This window comes from Typopeltis vanoorti, chromosome 4 (genome assembly GCF_054136105.1).
Source record: "Typopeltis vanoorti isolate ZY-2024b chromosome 4, IOZ_Tvanoo_1.0, whole genome shotgun sequence".
Taxonomy (NCBI): domain Eukaryota; kingdom Metazoa; phylum Arthropoda; class Arachnida; order Uropygi; family Thelyphonidae; genus Typopeltis; species Typopeltis vanoorti.
Window position 1 is genome coordinate 52,293,399 of NC_143552.1, and position 17,997 is coordinate 52,311,395.

General features: G+C 34.6%; 1 protein-coding gene across 3 annotated transcripts in view; it reads right to left on the bottom strand.

Moving 5' to 3' along the window:
• Positions 1-17,997, bottom strand: part of LOC150107299 (fibroblast growth factor receptor 1-like) — a 334,528-nt gene that overhangs the window by 253,372 nt on the left and 63,159 nt on the right. For 2 of the 3 annotated variants that reach the window (XM_090391807.1, XM_090391804.1), the window contains exon 1: positions 7,845-8,430. The exons of the other annotated variant lie outside the window; for it this stretch is intronic. The gene's annotated coding sequence lies outside the window, so the exon portion shown is untranslated. Of the gene's footprint in view, positions 1-7,844; positions 8,431-17,997 lie in introns of those variants that run through there. 3 annotated transcript variants of the gene reach the window in all.

The window sequence follows — 17,997 nt, forward strand, 5'->3', positions numbered from 1 at the left end:
TTTCTGTAATCAAACCTCAGAACGTGAGGGGAAAAGACTGAGAAGGCCGTTGATGTGCGAACACTACTTTGCCATTTCTTGCACAGCCTGTTATAGGAATCTTCATAAATGAAAATCAGATTTAGAAATGGTAGTCAAGATCGTTAATCGAGACAAACCATCTGCTTGATTATGAATCGTGATACAAATTAAGGAGAAAGGTTTTATAAAAATTTAAGTAAATTATATAAATAAAACAAAATGTTAAAAATCCCCGCCCCCCGATCTCCGCTACTGAGATGATAACCAGACAGAGTGTGATGGAATAATTCTTCTCGTAATAGCTTCAAAATTATTCGAATATTTGTAGCATGCATTTCTGTAGCTAAGCAAGGTGCTTAGTACACTGGAGGCCTGAAATCGCTTGAGGAAAAAAAGCGAGTTCCATGTTTGGTTCTCTCTCAAATCTCCAGAACAAGATTTCTGGAGATTATGTGAAATACAAAAAATGTATAAAATTAAAGAAATGGAAAAAATCCTATCCCACTCACGGTACTATAGGCTTAACCTTTCATGGGCGGTAGTCGCATAGAGAGAAAGAGCCGAGAATTGTAACTGCGTGTGCCAATAAAACAGTCAGCAGAGCTAGAATAGAAGTAGGAATATATTTAGAAATGAATGGATGTTTATTTTATTATCAAACCATACTGCGCAGTATATTTGATCTGTTACTGTCGATTGACCCAAGAAAATGTATACCTCCAAGAGATACTTATAACCGCAAATGCATTGTTTTCACAAAAGAATGCATTTCACAAAAGAATGCTAGTATAAATGCTAATTACCACTTAGATTTCAGCGCATGCGCCCATCCATCAGTTTGACAAAAAGTGTTTAAATGGTACACAACATTTAAGTACGTGATTAATGTGCAATAAGACTAGGCAAATCTACTGACTAGATAATAAAATGTATATAGCGCTGAAAAAAAAAAAATCAATCTAAAGAAACTAGCAAAGCTGAAGCATTTTTCGAAATTTTCAAAAATTGCAAAACTTAAAGAGATGCTGTGCATAGAATAACTCCGGAAATGTTGGATCACACATGGCATGAAACCGAGTTAGACGTGGAACTCGCATTAAACACTTGACTCAAATTTGTACTTCACAATATTTGTAGCCCTTGTAATTTAATGTTTTTAAGCAAATTCTTGAATTTAAAGTGCCGATATTCTTTTTATGGAAACATAAAAGAATAATCCCCTAAGGCACATTCTTATTTGCCTTAGGGGGTTGTGTGCATAACAAACTTTTACTTAACATTACTTTCTCTTTTGTCCTAACAGCAATACAGAATAATATACAAAGTAAATTATGTTATGAAAATGTAATTTATAAAACAATTTATGCTAAAACTCGAACACATGGAGATCCCATGTCTAGGATCTCAAGAACAGCACTTAACGACAATCACATTTTTAATTTGCAACTTTATTGTATTGCAAAGGGTTAAAAGACAAATACGACGATAAATCGGTCTGCGATATTTGTAAATGACTATTATTGTTATTTAGCATTGCAGTGGGCACCCGGGGGGGAAGGGCCCTACCCCCAAAGAAAAAGGGGAAAAAAAAAACACTAGAAAATTTTCCAAAAATCTTTTCCGAATTAATTTTTTTTTTTTTTCATTTATGTTGTGTCGTGTCTTCTATGCTACTTATGAATTAGCGATCATTGCAGATGCTCAGTCATAGGTCGTATGCGATGCGTAGTTTGTATTCTCAAATCGTCTACTCAACTCGGCTCCCACCCTAAGATTAAATCCTGAGTGCGTTACTGTGGCAGAGTGAATGAATGACCACACAAATGAAGATGAATCCTTAATGCGGTTTTCATTGTTTTTCTAGCAAGTGCAGCTTCAGAGCATTCCAAAACACGGCACAAAATAGGAGAGGTGAAATCGAATAATAACGAAGTGTCGTTTGTGTGATACTGAATGTTACATCGACCGACATTCATAGGCAGATGTCATTGAATTCATTTGTCATACCGAACAAACTGCCCATTTGAACACCGAAATGGTGTTCAAACGGGCAGTTCAAACGCACACCAACCGATGTTAGCGATACGAAAAGATCCGTCAACCGTGAACTTAGGAATGCAAGTACTGACATACTTTGAGAGCAGCAAAGGATCAGAAAGACAGCTTTCCTGGCAACGGGGATCACAATCTCAATGCCGAATCATATCGCACATTGCAATATTTGCAATGTGCGATATGATTCGTCCAAAAGAAACGTCAACATTTGTTGAAGCTCGAGCACTGCTTCGGAAAATGTCCGGCCACACAGCCGATTTGGTCAACAATACCTTGATCTCTGTGAAGGGAAGTCCATCACCCCCTTAATACAGAAATCACTGCCGCTAAACGTGTCCCAAAAATGTCACGCTTGTTGTGACATTTTGGGATCAACCATGGAAATACATTTCGTTGTTCTTCCAATAGCACATTGAGAGGAGTGAGGTGTCGTGTATGGAATGCGGCCATAGCTAGTGCAGTGTCGCCACCTGGCGGGAAAATTTATGAAAAAACTAAGCTGTTATTTGCATATGTTCATAATATTATAACAAAGAGTTATGAAAGTCTTTCAATTTATTTGCCTAATAGGTTTTTTTTTTTTTTTTTTTTTTTTTTTTTTTTTTTTTTTTTTTTACAGCTCGTAATTAAATTACTTCAACAAATCGCAAAATGGGCCTTTCTAACTCGGTGTTCATTAACTAGTCCAGTTGAGTGCGCCAGAATTATCAAGTCACGCTTTTGGTATAAATACAGATACAGAGTGAGAATGGTGTTAGTTATGAATGTAATAAATCCCTAAGTATCGGTGTTTTTGGAAATGAAAGAGACCGTGTATCCACATGGCATATTTTGTATAAGTATTTTCCTATCACACAGCAATTGCTGATCAGTATTATAATTTAATGCTTGCAAAAATGCGCTTAAAAGAAAAATCTAAATATCATTAGGACAGGTTTGCATCTCATCTAAGAAGTAAAGAACAATTATGAGGCCTTTCCCAAATAAAGGTGAGTTAGTCGGTCGCGTAACGAAAAGAAATGTTTTTGGCCGTGACTGCCATCGAGTTTTAACACGGTAAGGGGAACACGAGATCACATATCCTGAAAAGAAATCACACTATTTGTTTAAACAGAAACTTTACCTCGGAAATTCTTTAACCAGAATGAAAGCGATACGAGTTTTTCTTAGAAAGATCAAGAGGCACATCAGCTTAAATCGGGACGATTTGGGAACGAGTATATCTTTTGATCAAATATGTAAGTCTTCTGAAGTGACAAAATGACCAAACAGAGAGAATATCGAAGGTGAGAAGAGAGAGACGTTGCGGGTATGCCGTAAAGAGAGAACACGTGATGATTGCGATTCTGCAGTTGTGACAGCTATATCGGTGACACTGAATCACAACGTCTGACTTCCTCTGAGTTCTATTTGGTCTTCTACACTGAATCTAATCAAAGAGAGAATGGATAAAATTTATGCGCAACATCATCAACAGGGAATATGAGAGCAATATCGGGGAGAATTGAGAAATGGAGAGAAGCAAAAACTAGCAACAAGCTAACTGAATCCTCTGGCTATTACTTTAATAAATAAAGATATTAGTAAAGTGATTGGTTTTGGAGTACCTCTTCTCGTAACTCTATCACTTGCTAATGCTATTCCAGATTTCCAGACCTCACAACAACCCTACTTATAACTGGAAAAAAGCGAGGAGAAAAAATCCTTTTATGTATGTTTTTGTTTGGTCGGAATGATTCAGATTTCAAATTCCGTGTGGGACGCGAGAAACCATAAGGTCTTTTCGATTCTTCCGAAAAAGATAAAACAAAGACAAAACTGTCTCAGTACACAAGCTATTTACAAACATACACTCGTCTTAGATATCAATTCCCCCCCCCCCCACACACACACACTTGAGTCACAAAACCTAGAATATAACGGTGTCATGTGTGGTTAAGTATTTGGAAGAAATCTATTAATGTCTTTCTTTATGAGCTGGAGGTAAGTAAATGAAAAAAGTTGATGAGAAGTTCATGCGATAAGTTGCAAGTTTAAAAGTACAATAGAAGGTTAACTAGTAGCTGCTTGTGTTCTTAATGATTACAAGAAAGGGTTGGAATAATGGTCATGTTTGTGGAGCAACGCCCATGAAAAATAGCTACAAAAAGCAAATAATGTACAAAAACAGAATGTCAATTTAGAAAGCAAATATAGGGAGAGTAGTTTGTGAGACAGCAGTCATCTATTAAATGAAAGTCCTCTTCTGGATAGCATCGAACATTCTTAGGGATGTGATTTGGTGCTAACCAACTAATGAATCTGTCAGCGTACCACTGTAGCTGGAGAGCAACTAAGGTCTGGAACATTACACTTTATATATATATATATATATATATATATATATATATATATATTTTTTTTTTTTTTTTTTTCGTTCCCGCACATGCAAGCGATATTACCAGTGGAAGAAAGAGAGAGAGAGAGAGATTCAGCTATCTCAGCTAAATTCCTCATTTCTAAATCATGATTTATATACCATTTGCTGTTCTTGGAATGTACACATTCACATCTGTGAGTAGGAATTTCATCTAGAGCAACTAATGTGTTATTCACTATATACCGGATATACTAACTTATGAAAAGATTTATAATAAATATTACACATTTATCACTAAAAACACCCGTACTAACCACAGTAATGACTATTTAATTCGTAAATATTTCATCCCAAGTATCTTGGTACATCATCAGTATAGTAGTTCAAACAATACTAGGAATAAATAACATACAGTTAGGGCGCATGATTACAATGGAATCTCAATATGCGTGCAGTAACGTGTTATAGAAGTAAATTAAATATAACTGAGAAAAAAATATATACACATACATACAAACAAAAATTAATTTACACAATTTTGTATGACAATTTCCCATACTTTAGGAATAGTAAGAACATCGTTGCGGTTTAAATTTGGTCTGCGTAGTAGGGCTTCAGCACTTTCTTTATATAAACGTTCATATTTATATAAAGATCTGCAAAAATGTTTCGACTTCTCTCAATGGATCCTAGTTTGGATTTTCAACTCCGTGTTGGGAGAGATCAGATTTCTGCGGTTTGAAAAGACGAATGTGGGCTTGATGTTCCGAGATGCGTTTCTGAACAGACCTACCTGTCTGACCAAAGTAGGACAATTTGAGATTCCATTGTAATCATGCCCCCTAACTGTATGTTATTCCTAGTAGTGTTTGAACTACTGTACTGATGATGTCCCAAGATACTTGGGATGAAATATTTATGAATTAAATAGTCATTACTGTGTTTACTACGTGTGTTTTTAGTGATGAATTCACCACAGGTTTCGTTATATAAAAATTACACATTTATGATTATCAAGGATTCCATCTCCTGAAAGTTTCACTCGCCAAATTCGAAATTTACTTAAATGACGTATTCTACTTCCTATATCCTTCGGTAGGAACAGCTCTACGACCCTTAATTTCCACAGGTTAGTCAAATTATCCAATGCGGAAGATTACCTTTCTCCTTGGTGTTTCTCCCCCCCCCCCCCCCAAACAACATTTAAGCGTCTGTAGCCATTACGACACAAAGTAACAGAATCCAGCACGACACCGAAGTTCTTTATCTACTTATAAACATTTGTCTAAAACGTTTATATGCATGACATGTTTACTTACTCCTATAAGTATCTCGGTCTCGATGAGAGTTCGGAAAAGAATACTTTTGAAACCAATACTGGATTCTTCAAGTATCCATGATTTTCGGAGGCCACAGAAAACAAATTCAGGGCTGACATTGGGCACGTTGTACTAAAGAATTTTTCCTGGGTGATGCGTAGTCTCACGGTGGGCATATGTTTCCTCTTGGGAAGTTTGTACCCATCTGTTTTCCCTCAATATGCTGTTAGAGCGTTTCAGAGCTCTTTATCTCTACTACGTAGAAGAGGAAGCGATTAATTTTTGTTGCTGCTGTCTTTTACCGCAATCGGTCATTGTACACCACTAGCAATAATGCCGTGTTCTCCAAAAATACCAACAGAGGGACAACATAGGACTAACATGGCTATATAATGACGATAAACATACACGGATGCACGTACCCGCACACACAACGATATCCCGAAAATCATTGCTCATAACCTGCCATGTAATAGCAGCCAGCTAAATTATTGAATTGCAGTTAAATTTGATTATTAGGGATTCCAAGTAGCAGCTAATTTCATTTTTTAAGTATCCCATACTGAATATCAACAAATATAGGTATGATTACAATGGAATCTCAATATGCGTGCAGTAACGTGTTATAGAAGTAAATTAAATATAACTGTATCTAATAATTTCACACCTCATACTAGACCAGATCAATAAGTTATAGAAATACATTTATCTGAAATTATAAAATAAAATGGATTCTAGTTTTGATTATTGTTTTTATCATCCTCAAAATATTTACTAGTGAACTAATAAGCAGTTGTTCAGTATTTATTTCTGAATGCTCTAATACCTTCTAAATGGAGTAATTGTTTGCGAAAAAAGCTAAACCTTTCTCGGAAGGTTTAGCTTTTTTGAATATTCAGGTCTTTTGAATGAATAGTGTTATACCATGGGATGTCAAATAATTCATTTTTTTCAAGAAACTTGTACAATCAGGGTATGTTAAAATGGTAGTTATAAGGCGAAATATTGCATACATAGATATTATTATGGAATAAGAATTCAATAATTTCGCTGTAGTAATAATAATCATGAGCGCTAGATTTTTGCGAACAAGCTAAAATATAATTTTTTTTTTATGTATCAGGTACAGGTCGTATCGCGTATCGTTTTATGTATCGCGGATACGAAATCGCTAACATTAAACAACTTGGGCGATAAACGTGGATGGGCGTTTTATTTCAGAACATAACCTACCTTATTGAAATAACCAACACTGGGATTTCTGATGCTATCTCGGAATAATGTTCATTAGGACACAAGCTAATTGTCAATATAAAAAAAAAATAATAATAACCTGGCACGTGCAATGTCACAAATCTTTCCCTCTCTCTCTTATTTAACTAATGGGGAGTTATAAGTAACGCGACGGATGGGATCCCCCCCCCCCCCCAGGAAAATCGGGTTCCTCATTGCCTGCTCTGGTATAATCTAAAACAACCAATTTTTTGTCTTGAAATAAAAATCTATGCAATAAATACGAATTTTATACACGATTAGAGTAATTTTTTCTCTTCGTTCGCAAGCAGTTCAACTAGTTTTGTGAGTCAGGTACGATGCCCACCAGCATATAACTTCAATGCATCCTTCAGCTGAAGTGATATACAAACGTCAAGTCTGGTGTGACATACCTGAATTCATGTGCTAGGTAACATGAACTCCTTAACTCCATGAAATCGCAACATAATCATTAGCAACTAAAATACAATTAACAAGCAGATTAAAAGGTGCGAGTTCAGTGAGACTGTCAATTCCGGGATGGAATGAGAAAAATTAAAAATACGTTTTGTGCGTGCTAGTAGATGAAGTGTGTGTTCTTAAATTTGGACGTTTCCCGCCAAAAAGAAGCTTCATTAGTAGTCATGGGCTGAAAAATCTTATCATTACTAAGCCTGTGTTCTAGAAGTAAATAAATAATGCTAATTTCACATTTGCTGATTTCCGATTACTGAGCCCTCTGATTTTTCAATTTAAACTTAATTTCAAAATGACAAAAATAAACCAAATCACTATTTAAATATGAATATAATGAAAACAAATTAAAACGTACTTACCGCTATTTATTTATGAACGTTGTCTAAAGGGAACTTAGTGCCGTCATAAAGTATCCTGACTAGTGAACTGAAACCTGAGACGAAGTTTTTTTTTTCCCCTTCTGAGGGACAGGGAGGGAGGGAAAGGAAGAATGAACTTTAAAGTATTTCACTCCTGTTGATGAATTAAGATCAACCTCCTATCATCTTCTTAGTGTGAAATTCACTCATCTTAAGGTGTTTCATTCCGATTTAGCATTTTTTACTACATTTGTCAGATCTAGCTTTCACTTTGACATGAGAGGAGAAACAGATATGCGGGAGTTAGCACAGTTTGTGATGCAAAAGATGCCGACGCTGCCTCTACCCGTTCGGAAGATGCGCTAAACGACTGGCGCACCACCTACTTTCTCCCACGATGTATCCATCAGTCAGCTATTTGAATAAACGAACGTGGAGCGCAACTGCATTCTGCGTAATCCTCTTTCGCAGTTAACGTGCATTCAGAGAACTCTCTTTCTGTGGATTTCTTGTACAACTTCCCGCTCTGGAAAACCTATTAGTGTTTGTGTGTGTGTGCCAATGTCGAGCGAACGACTGTCATTAAGTTCCAGGACTAGTCGCTTGACTGAAAACTGGGCTCGTGTTTCGGCTGTGGCATAAGTGACGTCTGAGGGTGGAGCTTAGCGTGTGAGAAAACTGTCATAGGTCTGTCTGGTTGAAAGGATCAGTCCATATGACTGTGGGTGGGAACAACACGGATATAAAACTTGAGCAAGCGAACTATACAAACTTTCCACTGCAATATTCTGTTCAGTGGCGTAAAATTCTGGTAAGGGGGGGGGAAACAGACACATGGCCAGGGTGACTAACCAATCTTGGTTTTCTAAGAATTGCTTTTTATTTATTTTTTTTTAAAAGAAAAATAGTTCAAGATATTGTCAATATATTCATTTTAAATATTTCATAGGTATCGAAAACTGGATACTGTATTGTATTTTTTTTTTCGTTTGTAAGTAATTAATTACATCAAATATGGTTCACTTAAGAAGCTTACTGATTGCAGGAGTTAACCGTATATTCTCTTCCCAATCTCTCCTGTTTGGAAAAGAATATACGAACTACTGCAAATTATTTCTGCCGTCGCAAAATAGTCTTATTATCCGAAAGGTGCCAGGAGGCCAAATTAAATTAGATTTTTTCGTTTAGTAGATTATTGTCAAGTCTAAATCTTCTGGTATAATACATACTAAGAATATATGGATGTAGAAAATCGCGAAGTATCACTTCTTGGAAATGAATTAACCATATATATATATATATATATATATATATATATATATATATATATATATGTTAAAGATACCAAGCTATTTTAAACCTGGTTTTTTTTAACATTAACATTTATTATACCCAAGGTAAAATACTTTCTACATTATATATATATATATATATATATATATATATATATATATATATATATATATATATATATATATATATACTATGTTGCACATTTTATATATGTATTTACATGTCACCAGTCGGTGATTGCCAAAGCATATCTGAATAGCAGCATATATTCACTGAAGTAATTACAATGCACAGAAAGTCACGAGAAATTTGTTATTTCTTTTCAGAAATTATTAAGTTAATTTATCTAACATGTCTCAAATGCTATTTTCATCTAATTTAAATTCCAGTGCCTTCCATTAATTAGTTATTAAATTTAACTGATTTGATTAATTGATTTAATTAATTAAAAACTCGAATTTTCTTTTTTTTTTTTTGTAATGTTACTACTAAAATTCAATTTTTAATGCGAATATGCAAACCTATCATGCATCATAACTGTAGAGGAGTAAGGGTTAGATAGTCCAGAAACCTTGATCCAGAGACTAAATACAGAACGTGGTTTTTATTTGTTTTAGTTTTAATCAATCGTTCATGTCTCAAATAAACAGAGTGGTGGTTTCACATCGGAAGATTCATCTGGTGTCCCCTAAACACGTTCATAAGCATCCATGTCCCTCAGTGGGATTCAAACAACTGCAAGCATGGATATTTGTGAAGGTCTTGGTTGAAAAATGGAAGCGCTATCCACTTTGCCAACTATGCTGGCACATTTACCATAGAAGCATTATTTACAAGATATTCTGAAAAGGGGGAACCTGATGACTTCACCTTTTCACTCGTGAACTAACATCGATTCTTGTATACAGCTAACAGATCCAAAACCAACATGCCAACTTTGAGAGTCCAATCTTTAAGTAAGTTTTACACCGATTAGACCTTATTATCCTTCAAGCTTTAATTACTGTCAGCGCTTTATATTTTGTGGATGGTGTGCATAATTTGCTCCATTAAGACATTAAAGGAGAAACTGTCCGAATTTGAAGTAGTATAATTCTTCAAACACTGCTTCCTTTACAGAAAGGAGAAAAGTTGTTATGGTATTAATTTTAATAAGAAAATTAATTCCAAGATATTACTTCCGACTTGTACGCCACAAGTAACATGATACATTCATCGTGTAGGCAATCAAAAAATACCCTATGTTCTACAGAGCGAAATATGGAAAGATTCACATTACATGCATTACGTTACATGGTTTTTTTTTATTATTGCATTCGCAAAATACAATAATAAAAAAGTTGCGCCATTATATGAAATGATGAATAAAAACATATGGAAAACATCGAAAAAAAATAAATCCAAAGTTTTAAAAAGCTTCGTCATGTCATGTATTATTGGAATATAGAAGCTGTAGAATAATATTACTAGCTTTATTATAGTTAACGTCATGCCGATTAGTAATGATATCTACTAATATGCTTCTATAATGAAAAAGTGTAACTGAAAATAATGCTGTAATTTTAAGGTCACTGTTGACTTTAAAGCCTTCAAGTTTCCCTTCAAGCAAAGGGAAAAACAGTACTTTCCCTTTGCTTGAAGAAATAAAAATAAACACTGAGCATGGTGGAAATTATTGGTAGTGTAATACATTATCAAAAATAAGTTAAGTCCGGATATCGACTAATATGCTTCTATGAAAAAAGTGTAACTACAATGTTTGAACGGAAAAAAAAAAAGAGTTGATTCCCTTGAACAATTTCGATGAAGGCCCTTTGAAACATTTTCACTGGGCCTTTTGAATTCTCGGGACACTGCAATGCACGTTATTCAAACTTAAAGAAGGGCCATGAAGAAAGAGAGAGAGATGAATCTCAAGTTCATGAAACCGACTACAGAGTTGGACAAATTCTCAACCCGCTGCAAAGTATCGATGTATTGAGAACTAGAGTGAAAAAAATCTTGAAAAATTGGGAGAAGCAGGATGCTGAATATCCTCCTTTTCCTGCTTTTTAAATAAAAAAAAATTCAAAAGCGGATATCAGATGAAAATAATGAAAAAAAAATATCAACACATTTATTCATGATTCGAAATTATGAATATTAACAGGTTATAAAACTCTACAAACAATTCAAACACGAGACTTTTTTCAATTTATTTTTTTGTTTTTGTTTATTTATTTATTTTTTACGAGAACATTATTAAGGTCTAACCCAACTTTCGTGCATGTTAAATCTACATGGATCTGGCTAGAATTAGGTTAAATAGTTGGAATTTCAAAGGAAACAACTGAGGCTTCCAGTGAGTTATGAAAACAGTGCATTGCATCTATTAGCGGTACGTGTGTGTGTGTGTACTACGGCCAGTCTGCCTGTTTAGCACAATGAAAAATCGCAGTTCGACGGAGGGAAAAGCCTTACCACCAAAGTATGAAACGAGCGAACTCGCTTTCAGTTGAAAAAAACATTCCCTTAAAAACATTCCTCTGTTCTTTGACGGGATTTGAACTCGAGCCTTTCCAACCGAAGAGAAATTGTTCCGAGTGCGCCTAGGGTTGATATTTCTAACAGGAATGGGTTTAAGGACGTATGCTAGATGATTTGAAAGGTATAAAAAATATGTAATGATTCACGTTGACACTGTCAATAACACAAATGTAGCGACAATTTGTAAACTATGGCAGCTTGGTTAGAATGTAAAACTATCCAGTATTCTATCCAGCTATTAAAAGAGAAAAAAATCACAAGGACTGACCTTGGTTAAAACATGCAATAAATTTTAATGTTTAATGTTTGCTGCAGGAATGGAATTTATGCTCCGCTGAAATGAACTCCAAGGATCTGAATAGGAAAGGGGTCAAATTCTATTGACAGATTTGATCAATGCCTCTGTGAGGGGAGAGAAAGAGAGAGAGAGAGAGAGAGCTAAGCATATGGATAGGCGGGGGATGTATGTATAAAAAAGAAAGTTATCAAACTCAATTGAGAAGGACAGGGATCCCGAAGAAAGAAATCATGTGAAACCAGTAAGTGGTAGAATATGCGGTATACTGGCAAGAAAGAAATGTGAATTAAGTACCAACTATCTAATTTGGATAACTAATTTTTTTCCCTCCCAAATCATTAAACGACGCTTCCTAGAATGTTCTATAAGACGAATAAATAGTCTTAAATAAAATAAATAAATAAATCACTTTAACTTCTCTATATGTTAATATTGTAACGAATGTAATTAATAAATATCATGAATTTGAGTTAATAATCAGTAAAGTATCAGTTAATGCATATAATGGATTGAATTTGAATATGGTGATATTTTGCTACTGATTATTAAACATGATTAAGCAAACATGTGGAAAACTATTTGGAAATTTCCCTTCATTCACTAGCGACAATTTTAGACCAAGGCCAGCACGATGGATACAATATGGGAGATTTATTCATCAAAATTTGGAGAGCACGTGATAAAAATTGCTACAGGAATGTTGTTGTTGTATAAATCTGTTTCCATTACTGTATTTAAATGTTTAATACTTTCGCATTCCATGGAAGAAAACAAAGCAAGATTACAAATACAGGAATAACAGAAAGTATACATTGCTGCCTTCACACATCAAATAGCTATTTTATTCTATGTGACTTCCTCCTACTCACCCACGACGGGCTGTAAACCTATTGCACATTAGATATTGTAGATAATCCTGAAATTTAGAGATCGATCATGAAACCTTAGTAAGACACTTCAGGCTGCCACTAACGGGACAGTGGTCTCACACTGGCGATGAAATTCATCTCACACCTAAAAACATTCATAAATATCCATCGCCGACGAATTTCGAACTCGCTGCCTGCTGGCTGTAGAGCAAGTAAGCTAACCAACTCAGCCAACTAACTACTCCTACAATTTTTTTTCTTTAAGTATAAATTTTCCAAGCTGTAAGAAGTAATCTTAAAGAACTAAGCTCAAAATTAAAAACCAGTTTTAGAATAAACTGATTTGGGATTAAACATTTTGCATTACATAAAGTTGGAGTATAATTATTTGGTATAGTTAATTGTACGTTCACAATGAATATTATGCAGTAGTCAGGTGTATAGCGCTCTCCAACCAACAGGCCGTATTTGAAGTCCATTATGGGGATGGATGTTTGTGCCGAGATCCTACCACTTCCTCTAACAATGATTTCACTCAAAAGAAACAAATAAACTAGTATTTGTACATGATGTGAAAATGAATTTATAAGTAATATATATATATGTGTGTTTATATTTTTCAAATATAAATAAAAAGTACTTGAATAGGTTAATGATGGAACAAGACTAAAAATCATCTGTTATTGCTACCTGGTCATATCTGGACCACTTGCTGGAAGGTCCTGATTTTTTGTTTGTAAGTCTCAATCATATCGCCTCTCTTTCTCCTGTTTGATAATGTCTGCAGTCCACAAATTCTCGATCTGTCTTCATAATAAGTATTCCATAATCTTGATATAATTTTTAACACTCTCCTTTGCATTCTCTCCAATATATCAGAATCACCACGGAGACCAGACTTGCGCACAATAGTCCAAGTGAGGTCTTATCAAGGCATTGTAAAGAAACAAAATGACATTTTTATCTTTACATTACATTTACTTTACATTATGAAGGGAAAAAAATAGCTGGAACCTACTCAAACAAATCAAGGTATGGCCTACCTCTTCTTCTTGGATTCGGAAAACTGACTTGTTTTAGTACTGATGTTAAATCCGTGCACTCACTCACTGACAGTGGCTGGTAGTGTATATTGTGTACACACACACACACACACGTGTGTGTGCGTGTGTGTGTGTGTTCATGCTTACGGGAACGCTTTGCCTACTCTTTGCAAGAGAAGAAAAACCAAGCTGGCAAAGATAAAAAAGAAAACTAAAACTGTTGCTTTCGTATGAAATCAGCTAGCTTAGCTTTATAGTTGAAAAGGCCTTATAAAGGCTCTTCGCATACTAGATGGACTGGAGTCGAAAATTTTCCAACCAAAGAATAAATGTATTTTCCTCTCGACCGTGATACGAAGGCACTGCGATGGGTCGGGTAAAATATGATTAAACTTATAAAGCTGTTAAGAGATTGAATAATTTGAATGATATTTTACAAGGAGTGTGAAGTAAAGGACATCGGTCTAAAATAACAGACTGGTCAATCATTGGAATAAACTTCCTGGAAGCATTGTTGGCTTCCAAATTCAAGTGGTTCTTGATCAATCATCTGAAAGGTATTCATTTAAGGACACTAATATCCCTTGGCATTGGCCATATTTATTTTTATTAGGAATGGTTGGTGTATGAGACCATCAAAGAGCATTTTATCCTTCAGAACTGGTAGAACAACCGGCAGCTATGCCACCTTTCAAGAAAGTTCTGGATTCGATTCCTGAGAGAGCAGTTTTATGGGATTTTCGACTAAAAGTGCGATGGTTCGTTTCTTTCTTTCTTTCTTTCTTTTTTTTAATCCCGTATAACATCCTGTAAAGCCAGACATAGAACACGAGCAATTTTACATATATATATATTTTTTTTTTTTTTAATTTTTACATTATGAAAATACACACATTTTCATAATATACTCATCTTTTTTAATACTTTATAATATTTTATATAATTTTTATATAATACAGTCACCTCAGAGCCTTATCTGCTATGCGTAATCTAAATAACTAATCAACTCTTTAAAATTCTATATTCTGATGTCAATGCGGCATAGACCTTGCTTCTTGACGATTTTTTTTTTCTCCTACTAAACAGTTAAACCGGCCTAATAGCACACGCAATTAAAAGACAAAATACACTGGCTCCGGAGCGTGTTGTTTTGCTTTAATTCACAGTCCAACCATGCTAGATTGAATGCGAATACTCAAAGTGAAAACTAAGAAGTAGTTCACTTTGACTGATGACTGCCAGCTATTAATAAGAAGGATTTTTATTTTCGTCGTTAAGTAAACAACACTGTAAAAAAATAACCCCAAGCAACTAACAGCACTGGATAATGCTTGTGTCTGGCACTTCCAGCATAAATCAGTACATTTTAAGAAATAAATCAAGACGACAGGATAAGGCGTAGAAATCAAGACATCCGCGTACTTCTAGCTAATGAATAAACATCGGACTTTTTTTTTAAATTTTTTTAAAGTAATTGATATAATCCTTCATAACAAGTGTTGCAGCTATAACTTGTTAAAATCTATTATGTAAAGCAAAAAGACTGTTTCGACTCTTGACTGATTTAAGAGGAATCGGTTGTGTAAATCATTTCCAGTCATACTAATAACCAGGTCTTAGAATGCCTGATTTACCGACTAGAACAAATATCGTTATGAATACAACTTTCAGTGGCAATCGTTACAAAAACAGTAACTATGTTCAGTCGGTATTTTTTTTTCTTTTAAAAAAAATCATGTTTGATAATTATCAGCGACCAACGCATTAATGCTACCACTTACACAGCAAAAAGAAACAGGAAACATGTTATACACTGAACGCACTAAACAGAAAAAGAAAAGCATCATACAAAACAGAAGCATGCAAAGATCTGGCAATAATCAAGGACAGGAAAAGAATGCATGCGTGTCGTATACTCTTGTGATAAACTTCCGACAAGTTTTTGAGATTATAATTACTACAAACAATAAATACAGCAGTAAGTACCTCTATATGGTGTTACACTGAGTTTTGTGTTTGTTGGTCGTACACAAAAACGTTTTGAGGTTTTCCTTGCTTAAAATGCCTGATGGATTAATACTGAATTTTAATACAGAAGATTCAATTTTTGTCAGATTCAAATTTAGAAAATTTGATCTGACGTTTTATAATGACTTAGGTTCATTATATGTAATGGGCATTGTTTTATATTTATGTTTCATTTCCCAAACAAGAGAACAGCTTGAACTGTCTTGCTACCTTTTATTTATTTATTTGTATTTTTAATGTAATCCTACTTACGAAAGGTTGCAAATTTATACTACATATAATGCTGCGGGTAGCCAACGGATTAAATAATCCACAAACCATCTTCTAGAGACAGACCGAACATGAAACTTTTTCAAATTATTTCATGGTTCTAATTAGAAGAGCAGTGTAGCTCTGAGTGATGAAAATTATTTGTCACGTAAAATTTGAATTACAAGCAATAGAGTAATGTTTACACAAATTTTCACTTTCGTTATGAACTGACTTCGTTTATTCGGTAATGATTAGCATTAGCAAACAAGTGCATATTTACATTATCAATAATACTTTAATTAATAATAATTGTAATGGTTATTAACGGTGAGTGACGTTTATTGATGGAACAATTCAATATATGTTAAATTTGAAATTATTAATGAAAGATGTTTACATCTTCACGGTCAGTTTTAAGGATAAGATATACATATTAATTATAAAAATGAAAAAAAATGTCAATATATAAATACAGGTCATTTTTTAAATTGCAATCAATGTTTCATCAGTGACTTAGGCATCATTTTTGAAATATACGGTGTCTGGTTTACTAGTTTAAGATCCTGGTTGACCGGGCGATTAACGTACTTATTCTCCAACCAAAAGGCTGAGGATTCGAATCCTGCCACGATCATGGATGTTTTGTGATTGTCCTTACGTGAGACATAAATTTTATTGCCTATTGAAACCACTTGTCCGCTTCAATATTGGAATCCTGAAGCGGAACTGAAAATGCTCCATGTTTGGTTTCTATAGTATATTTCCGGATTATATAAAAATAAATAAAAATTAAAAAAATCCTTACCCCACCCACCCACGCTACCACTGTATCATAGGTTGATATTTTTCGTGAGTGGGAGTAACATAAAAAAGTATCCACAGCACTTTTTATTTAACCTCCTTGCACGACTTTATTGCTTCAAGTGAATCATGAAATAATATAGAGATTTTTACTTGACATGAAATAATGTGAGATTCTAATTCACACAGAATTTGTATGTAATGGTATTCAAATGGCAGAATTTGAATGCAATGACACTGATCGTAACATTAAAATTCTATGCCAGTGAAAATCGCAACACATTTAAATTAATGAAGAACGCTTTTAGAAGTCCCCTTTATATTCCATTTGTGGAGCATATCAATCTTGTTGTCTTTTTAAGCAACAACGTTTTATATGCAAAGGTAAAAAATTGTGTGTGAGAGTGTGTATGCATGCGTGCATGAAAAACTGGATCATTTTAAAAATAATGCGATTTCTCACGTCTACGAAGCGGAAAACCTTTACCAGGGCTTTAGAATCAAAGCTGAGTTAGTCGGTCTCATAAGGAGATGGAGGGTTTTTTCTTCCGGAAGCTAGGGGTTTTCCGTCCCTCAAAATAGGTAAACCAGTTTTCTGAAGATTTTCAAACTTAGAATGCTACTGGAAGGAAAGTAACGAGAACCACCTTGTTCTATGATAATTCCCTAGTAATGTACCATTGCTAGTTTACCAACCATTGGATTGAAGGAAACACACATATACCTTATGTATTTGTAAAGTCAGAAAAAAGTAAGAAAAATAAATAAATAAGATAAAAAGAAATACAAAGAACGAAACTAAAGATTCTTCCGTCAACTTCAGCATCTTCTTGTCAATCTTGTTAAGTTTCTTCCGATGCTGAACGCATAATATGACTTTTTTCAATGCAAAGTTCGGCCGACTTGCAATGGACATAGTAAGGACAGTTCTGCTGTAAAGAACTAAAATCCACAGACATGGCATCCGCGAATAGATCATAGTAGAGCTACTACTCTTATGATGACCAGAGCGAGGAGGACGAACATTGAAATAAGAAGTCATA